Source organism: Alligator mississippiensis, chromosome 1, assembly GCF_030867095.1.
Source record: "Alligator mississippiensis isolate rAllMis1 chromosome 1, rAllMis1, whole genome shotgun sequence".
Lineage (NCBI taxonomy): Eukaryota > Metazoa > Chordata > Crocodylia > Alligatoridae > Alligator > Alligator mississippiensis.
The window spans coordinates 117836131-117844419 of NC_081824.1; the positions used below are offsets into that span (position 1 = coordinate 117836131).

At 43.9% G+C, this 8289-nt stretch overlaps 1 long non-coding RNA gene across 1 annotated transcript in view; it reads right to left on the reverse strand.

Moving 5' to 3' along the window:
• LOC109281139 (uncharacterized) overlaps nucleotides 1–323 on the reverse strand; it is a 42377-nt gene extending 42054 nt beyond the window's left edge. The window contains exon 1 of the long non-coding RNA XR_009461585.1: nucleotides 241–323. This is a non-coding gene — a long non-coding RNA (uncharacterized LOC109281139). The remainder of the gene's footprint in view (nucleotides 1–240) is intronic.
• Between the last annotated feature and the right edge of the window lie 7966 nt (nucleotides 324–8289).

Sequence of the window (8289 nt, forward strand, 5' to 3'; positions counted from 1 at the left end):
AAGTCTGCAGTTATATGAACTATATATTTGGTCAAATGTCACAATACAGTAAGCTGTGCATCCAATTTAAGCAAAGCTAGTGATGATGTGGGAAAACATTCTGTGAGGGGAAATGTAGGGAAAGCAACTAACAGGAGCTATAAAGCAAGGACTGTTTTTTTACTTATGCCCCCATCCTTTTTTACACGTTCAGGACCAAAGTCTGCCCTATGCAAAGAGAGATTGTTTCTAATGACCTACCATTTTACCTTGTCCAATCTTGTTGAAATTTCCAGATTTCTTTGGCTGTGATAAGTTCGGTATTAGGCCTGGCTGTGAGGAGAGAGGAGGGGGAAGAGGCAATGTTTTTAATATGTGAGAAATAACCGGAAGTTATAATGGAGTTTAAAACTGAGGAGTCAGCTTGGAGTATTTCCTGGTTTCACATGCCCATTTAGAAGTAGTGATTATGAATAGTGTCTGCATGTGGTGATTGTTGTTATTACTGCTGCTGCTATTTAGGTTTTTGGAATCTACTAGTCGCTAAGAAGTCAAAATGCATTCTTTCAAACACTACAGCTATTCATGATTTTTGAGACTAGAGTACTGAGACACTGTATGTGGAGCTATACTTGATAATGAATCAGAAACATCAGCTGGTACAAAATCTGAATCCTGCTAAGTCATATTTCTTACAGGAAGCATATTATATCTGTGCTCCAGTCAGCATTTGCTTTCAACTTTGTAGGTGTTATTTAAGTTATTGTTGCATGAAAAGCTCGAATGCTATGGTTCCTGGCAACTTCAAAGACCATTTCTTTTCCTGTACAGTGTGGCAGTAATTATGATTAATGAAAGTGCTTGAGTTTACAACTCTTTAGTATAAGTAGGAAGTTGACTGACAACACGGCTTTTTTTATTCAAGTCCTCACCTCAACAGCGTAGCCATTACTATCATCTTTCTGACTGAACTTAGATCTGTTAACTGCTAAGACTAAATGTGAGGTATGTCCTTTTCTGTGGGGTAGATTTACTTGTGACATTCAGAGTTTATTTTGATCAAGGCTGATCTGATTGGAGTGTGATATATATTTTGTTTTATAAATAAATGTAAGTCACCAACAGGATCAGATAAAAGCCTTTAATAAATACATTGTAGGAAATGAAAACTGCGTTAACCAGAATAGGTGCCTTTGGGATGCATTTCATCTCGGGGAATGTAAAGTCGGAGTACCGTACTTTATTTGAACGTAATTGAACAGTAAGGGTTTGGTTCACTGAAGTGCTTTAACACAATTCTGGCCTGAACTGATCTTAAATTGATCATTTTCACAGTCTTGCTACATTTACCTGACAGAAATTCAAATCTCCATCTATGTGCTCTGTGAATATACTCCAAACTCTCTTGAACAATAGTTTTCAAACTATTCCAGGGTATTTTTTTTTCCTTTTAAGAACTATAAGTGGGTCTCATATCTAAATTTCAGGTTACTGAAATTTACTTGTCTATTAAAAGGGGGAATGTCTGTCCTTAGAAAGATATGTAGAGAAGCAGCTAAGCATTTGATATTATGCCTATATTTCTGTTCCTCTGCTTTTACCAAAGACTTAGGTAATGCAGGTTTTGAACATTTGATGCCCTCCCTGCTAGAAATAGTGTCACAAACATTATATTATGTCATCCCCTGGAAACCAGCTGGGAAGAAGGAAGGGTTGTTATAAACACGCATATAACTTTTGGATCATAATAGCTAAGCAGGTGTTAGGCCTGTTACCAATTAATTAATCTGGTCAGCAGCTGATTGCCTATTTTAAGGTCACCACGTACTGTTGACTCTTGGTGTGCTCTTTCTCAGGAAGGTTTATTAAAGAGATTTACAAGGTAAGTTGGAACTGAGGAGAGTTGTCATTTACAAGAGTCCAAGGGCAGCTGGACTAATAAGCTTACCGAATCCATATCTGAATGTCATAAGCCTTTAGATATGACAACTTGCATTCCTTGAACAACTTACTCTGTGGATATGTTTTATGAATCAGACATTCTTAATCTGATGTGAAATTCCTTCTTCAGACTTTACTTAAGTTGGTTTTTTTTAGAAAAAAAGAAAAAATCCAGGGTTTTTTTCTTATAGATCCATGGAAAAAATATGTGGACCTGCTATATTACAAAACTATGTAAATATCCAACAACACCTTGGGCTATCCTACTTTTCCGATCTGCAAATGAGTCAAGGTATTGTATCTGGTTATATCTTTTAGGGTTTTTTTTAAAAACAGAAAAGCACTATAATAAGAATATATACTCATTCTTTTGTTATTGGTTGCTTTTTTATTTGCCTATTTGTTTTTTCACTATAAGCAATGACTATAGGATCTGGTTTGATTATTCTTCCACATCTTTTAAAGGATTAGTTTGGTATTTTGATTTTAACTTTAAACCCCTCAAAATATTATTTATTAAAATGAATGAGCTAAAACATTTCTCACCAGTTATGTGAGATGTTAATTCTGTTAATTGAAATATGTTACTTTTTGGAGAATGTTACTCTTCGAACCACTTTCATTTTATAAGTCTCTGGTGGATAGCTTATCATAGAGACAAGAAGCAGTTGAAAGCTGACTATAATAGTTTGTTCATTACACTTTCTTATGTATCTGTGTCTCTGTGGAGGCATGTTTAAACTTCCAGCAAAGAGTTACCAGACTAAATTCTCACAGTTTAGTAGGGGAGAAGCTGTGTCTTCCTTGTATTAGGTGCTGTAACAATGGAGAGCAATCCTCATTTGGGCGTCTGAGCACTGCATGATAATATGTAGTCCTGGAATAAGAACTATCAGTTGCTAGCTGTCATGAAATCCCTACAGTAGCTCTTCCACTACTGTTTCTACTAGAAGTGGCATTACAAAAGGGAGGTTTTTGGCTTTTGTGGAATTTTCTCTTCCAGGCCTATGATATCCAGAACTGTACTCCTGCCAAGATAAGGAGCAGAAATTATGGCATAAGAGTAACAATAATGTAAGATTCAAGTTATGGTAGGTGACTTATTTAAACAATAAATGGCATCTTCTGTAATATCAGCTCCCCATTTCAGAATTTCTGTTGTAAATGCTTTATAGTAAGACAAGTAAGGTAACATCATATTTATATCATGGAAAGTGAGTCTCCTTTAAGGGATAGCTATGTTTGTATGAAGAATAACTTCAGTAACTCTAGAGTAGGACTTTCTGAATCTCAGTAATTTGGTTTGAAAGAGGCCAATGGGCAATAAGCATACTGTAAAATTCTTTGAAGACTAAGTAATTCTTATAACTGTGGATTCCTGGTTTGGTGTATGATGCTTTTAACACCTGTTTCCTTCTCTTCTGGCTTGGTTTTCACTAGGTATAAGAATAGTTAAACCTACTAGTTAACTCCTGAAAATCCTCCTAGTTCTGGATAAACAAAAGTACAAAGAAGAGAAGAAAATAAATCCTTAGCCCTCTCAGGCTTTACAACCTTATCTCCAGGGTCTTCGTGACCTGAAACTTTTTCCTGCCAGGTGCCTGTTAGCATTCTTTCATTCTTGTATTGCAGGGCTCCAAAGTCACCTCAAGCTGATACTGTGAAGATACAGGGGACTCCTTGCCCCACCTGTATCATGTTCTCCAACCCTAATCCTTTAAGTTTTTGATGTAAGGATATTCACTGCACCCCCTCTCCACTTTTTTCAATTAAAAGTTTGATGATAAGTGTTCATGTTGGTTTCTAAAAAATTTTGAGAATTAACAATGGTTTGTTCAAAAAAGTTGAGTAACCATTGTTTTTAAACCAGTGTTTCACAACATTTTTCAGGTCAGTGATCTGTTATTTGAGGTGAAAAACTTTTGTGATTGTCCATATGTTTCATTTTTTTACAGTAAATATAACAACTAGTCTACGTGATTTATTTGAGTATTTGTTTTGTAGTTTGAAGGGGAGGGGTGTGCAGGGAGTAGAGGAACAAGTTCTTTTCTGCTTTGTATTGTAATAAGATTTTTCACTGCTGTCAGACTTTTGGCTTTCAGGAACCCCTTGTAGGTGATGACCAACTGGTTGAGAAGCACTACTCCAAATGTATATCTAGTCTGTGTTGAGATATTTCACCTTATTCCTCCTCTTCCCTCAGGCCTACTTCCTATTTTATACTTGCTTGCTTCCTACGTCACTGTCCCAGACTCTCCCCTGGCTTTTTCAGCACAGACCCCCAGGATTAGTCCTTTGGTTCCCTTTTTAACTTGGATACTCTCACATAAATTGCTGAGACTCTGCTCACTAGAAACCCATAGAGAAGAAAAGGTTATCTCTTTTTCAGAGAGACCCACAAGTGGTTTCACTTGCTTCCAAGGCATTGTCAAAACTACTTCTGCACTCTTTGCTTTAAGATGCCTAACATCTCCTACTTTATTTGGGTTTGTGTGTATTCAGAGGGAGGCATGACTCTTAGTCTGCTCAGATGCTACGTTTGTTGCAGGTTAAAAATGAGTGTCCCTCAACTTTCTTGCCAGATGTTCAGGCAAGTTATCTATTGATAAAATGGCAAACCAGCCACAAAATTGTTCCACATAAAAAGTCACCCTGTCCTGGCCCCAGCAGTATAAAAAGCCGCCCTGGCAAGCAGCTCAGGGCTACTAGCTCTCAGGAGCTTCTGGAGCCCAGCCAATTGGTACCTGAGGACACTACCCCTTGTGCCAGCTGGACTGCTGAAGCAGCCCTGAGAGTTCCTGCACCCTTTACCCACTGCAGCAGTCTGGCAGTGGGGGCTGCTGCCTGTCTGTGACCTGCTGTGCATCTGCCAGACCCAGATGGGGACTGCACAGCTAGTAGAGGCATCTGCCCCTCTGGGCCAACTGCCAGTGGACTGTGGTTGCAGGGTTGGCCTCTGTGCGGCACTACTGCCATGTGTACCCCCTGCCCAGCCATCTGGGCAGCTGTCACCTGGAAGATGTTCTGGGTGTGGTGTCCTGCTTTGAACTATCAAAGCATGTCTTCCTGGCCCCATTTGGCCAGGAGGTCAGCCACAGCCAGCCGGGTCCAAGGTGCCAGCTCTGAGCAGGCAGGGTCCTGCCACTGGCCTCCCTAGCAGGAATTCTGGTGTTCCCTATTGGAAAACTGAAAAATCCCTGTGTCACAGGGCACCTCAGTGCCCTGTTCCTAAAGAGGGGAAACTGCTGGGGAAAGAGCCCTAGCAGGGTATAAGGAGCCCAGCTGTGGGTTGCCAGGGCAACCAGGAGGTCAGCTGACTGAAAGGGGCAGGGCCTGGCTCCTATATAAATCACAGGCAGGAGGCCAGGGGCAGTTCCCTGCTAGTAACCAGAGAGAAAAGAGCTCCCTGAGCAAAGATGCAAGAACCGCAGGTACAGCCCATGCCAGGTAAAGGTTGGCAGCTCTGGGATGTGTGAGCAATGTGGTTTCAGCCGGGTGGCTTTAAGTTGAGTTATAGCCTAGGGGCTTGTGTTTTGCGTTGTTGTTGTTATACCGGTGGTTTGGGAGAGGCTAGTAGGGGATGGAAGCGGCCTCATAGGGGACCCACAGCGGCATGGGGACCCCAGCGCCAGTAAGGGCACTGCGTATGGGGTGCATAGACCCCAGCCCCAGAGAGGGGCGGCTGAGAAGCCCTAGTGCGGGCGGAGCGAGCCCCAGAGAAGGGGACAGCTTGCTGGTGAGCCCTGAGAGAGGGCGACATTATAGGAGAGCCCTGAGAGAAGGCAGTTTGATTGAGAGGGCCCAGTGTGGCCACGGAGAGCCCCAGGAGTGGGTGGCATTCCTGAGAGGGCCCAGTGTGGCCATGGAGAGCCCCAGGAGAAGGGTGGCATTACCAAGAATGCCCAGGGTGGGCACGGAGAGTCCCAGGAGGGGGCAGCAGTACTGAGAAGGCCCGAAGAGGGGGAAGCATTGTGGAGAAGACCCTGGAGAGAAGGGCAGCATTACTGAGAAGGCCCCAGAGAGAGGGCGGTGCTGCAGAGGAGCCCTGAGAGAGGGCAGCGCTACGGAGAGGGCTCCGAGAGAGGGCAAGTGTAGACCTGACAGAACAACGTCTATTCCACCTGCGAGGTTTGGGGCATGGTATTGGGGTGGTAGGAGCCACGCATAGCCCATAAGGCTAGGGTGCCCGGGAAGCGCCCATCGTAGAGTGAGACCCATGAAGAGTCCGGGAAACCACGGGGTCTGAATCAAGACCGAGAAGTGACCAAGAGGGCGTAAGGCAGTCTCCCAAACTTATTTAAACATCAAAGACGTGGCAGGTGAGAATCGGAGGGTGCCCTTGGGCTGACTTGGCATGGAGGAAGGGGGCCTTAAGGAGATCATGGCCCTCCTGGAAGACCCTGCTGTGACACCCTGATTAAAAAACAAAAAAACGCAAAATCACTTTGTAAACTATCCCCAAATCCACGTTCCTCCACAAGTAAAACAAAAGACCACTATAAAGAGAGAGAGAGAGTGAGACCAGGACAGCAATCAGTTGGACAATGTCTTATTGATATATCTACAGTGTTAAAGCAAGTCTCTTATCATAAAAATAAAGTGAACTCTAAATACATGTTTCATGAATACATGAATATATATTTTGCTGCACTCCCACAGGGGCTATAGCCCCCCAACGGAGTTTGGCCCCCACACCAGGGCTGCAACCCCCTCCCCCCCAACAGGGGCCAAATGCCCCACCCCAGTCCTCCAATTGCTGCCCCACCTGGCTCCATTCTCTGCCAGCTGCTGAAGCCCCCCCCCCACAATGGCTGCCTCACTCAGCCCCACCCCCAGCTCCCCCAGACCCCTCCAATGACTGCTCCACCTGCCCTAACCCCCACTTGCAGCCCCAGGCTCCCATGGATGACCGCACAACTCCAGGCACCTTCACTTTAAAGAAGAAAAAAGGGGGGAAAAATGGAAAAAAAAACCAAAAACGCCTCTACTTACCCTAGAAGCAGGGGTGGAGGGGTTCCAGGGCCTCCTGGCAGAGCCCCCCTGGGCAGCACAGGACAGTAGGGGGCAGGAGGGCCTAGGCTGAGGACACTGGGGCTATCCCTCTTCCCCGCACTGTGTGGGTGGGGCCCCAGCCAGCCAGATGGCAGCCAAACTGCCAGTAAGTGTCAGGGGCTTTTTTTTTAACTCTTGGGTGGGGGGGGGCGGGGATCAGGATGGCATGGGGGGGTGGGGTCAGGCAGGGCAGGGTTTGGGGGGCTGGCGGGGACTGGGGTCAGGCAGGACAGGGGTTGGGGGAGCTGGAGGAGCGGGCGAGGCTTGTGGGGGGTCCCTTCCATGGTCCCCTCCCTCCTCCTCCAGCCCCCCCCGACCCCTTACTCACCAGCACTGGAGCCCTGGTGCTGAACGCATGGCCTGGCTGGCTGTGCATTTCAGCACCAGGGCGAAGGGCCAACCACAGAGATGCTTTATCCTATTATTGGTATTTATAATCATTTCTGTTCATTATTCTGTTCCCTCTCAAGTCTCTTGCAATTTATGACTGTTCCTTCTTACCTCCACTTTCTGCTTCTTTCCGTTATTTCTTCCTGTCCTAGCCCTTGGATCTTTTCTTCATTTGGATCTGTTATCTTCATTATCTTTAATAACAAGATTAATTCACATTTCCCCCCTATAAATAACCTCCTTAATTTCCTTGTTTGCTGTTTTATTTTCCCTGGGCTCCCATGGTTGTTAGCTGCTTGGCTTTTTAAGCTTTTTCCCTGCAACAGGTAACACTTGCATATTACTGTGGCCAGAATCAAGAGCGTGAGCTGGCTTAGTTGCTAATACTTTTATTTCCTCAGTAAAGTGCTCAGGGTGCCTGGCAAAAATGTAGCAGCATCACATCCCAACTTGAACACTTCAACCTTAACTATAATTTGTCATTGCAATTATAATTACCATTGACAAAGTATTATTTATTTTTTCTATGTTTGGGAGGTCCACAACTAAACTGTCATACTGTTATACTTTGTTTTCCATTAATACCAAAAATAATTTTAAAATAAATTCTAATCCTTACTTAGGATTTGTTGTTGACTGTTAACCATCTGTCAGCTATGATCAAAAGCAGGGAGCTTCCTTCAAACCCACAGCCAAATGGCCTCTATCTTTCTTGCAAGATATCCCCTAAAAAGATTCTATAAGCCAATAAATTACCAAGAAACTGAAACACATACAAATTAATTTATCCCCTGACAAACAAGAACTGTCAGAAGGCAGGGTAGAGTTTAACTATAATCTAACTTATAGACTTAACTACATCAGAGATGCATAAGAACTGCTCCATTCTCACCAAGGACAAGTCCCATACAAAGTTTCCCATTTACT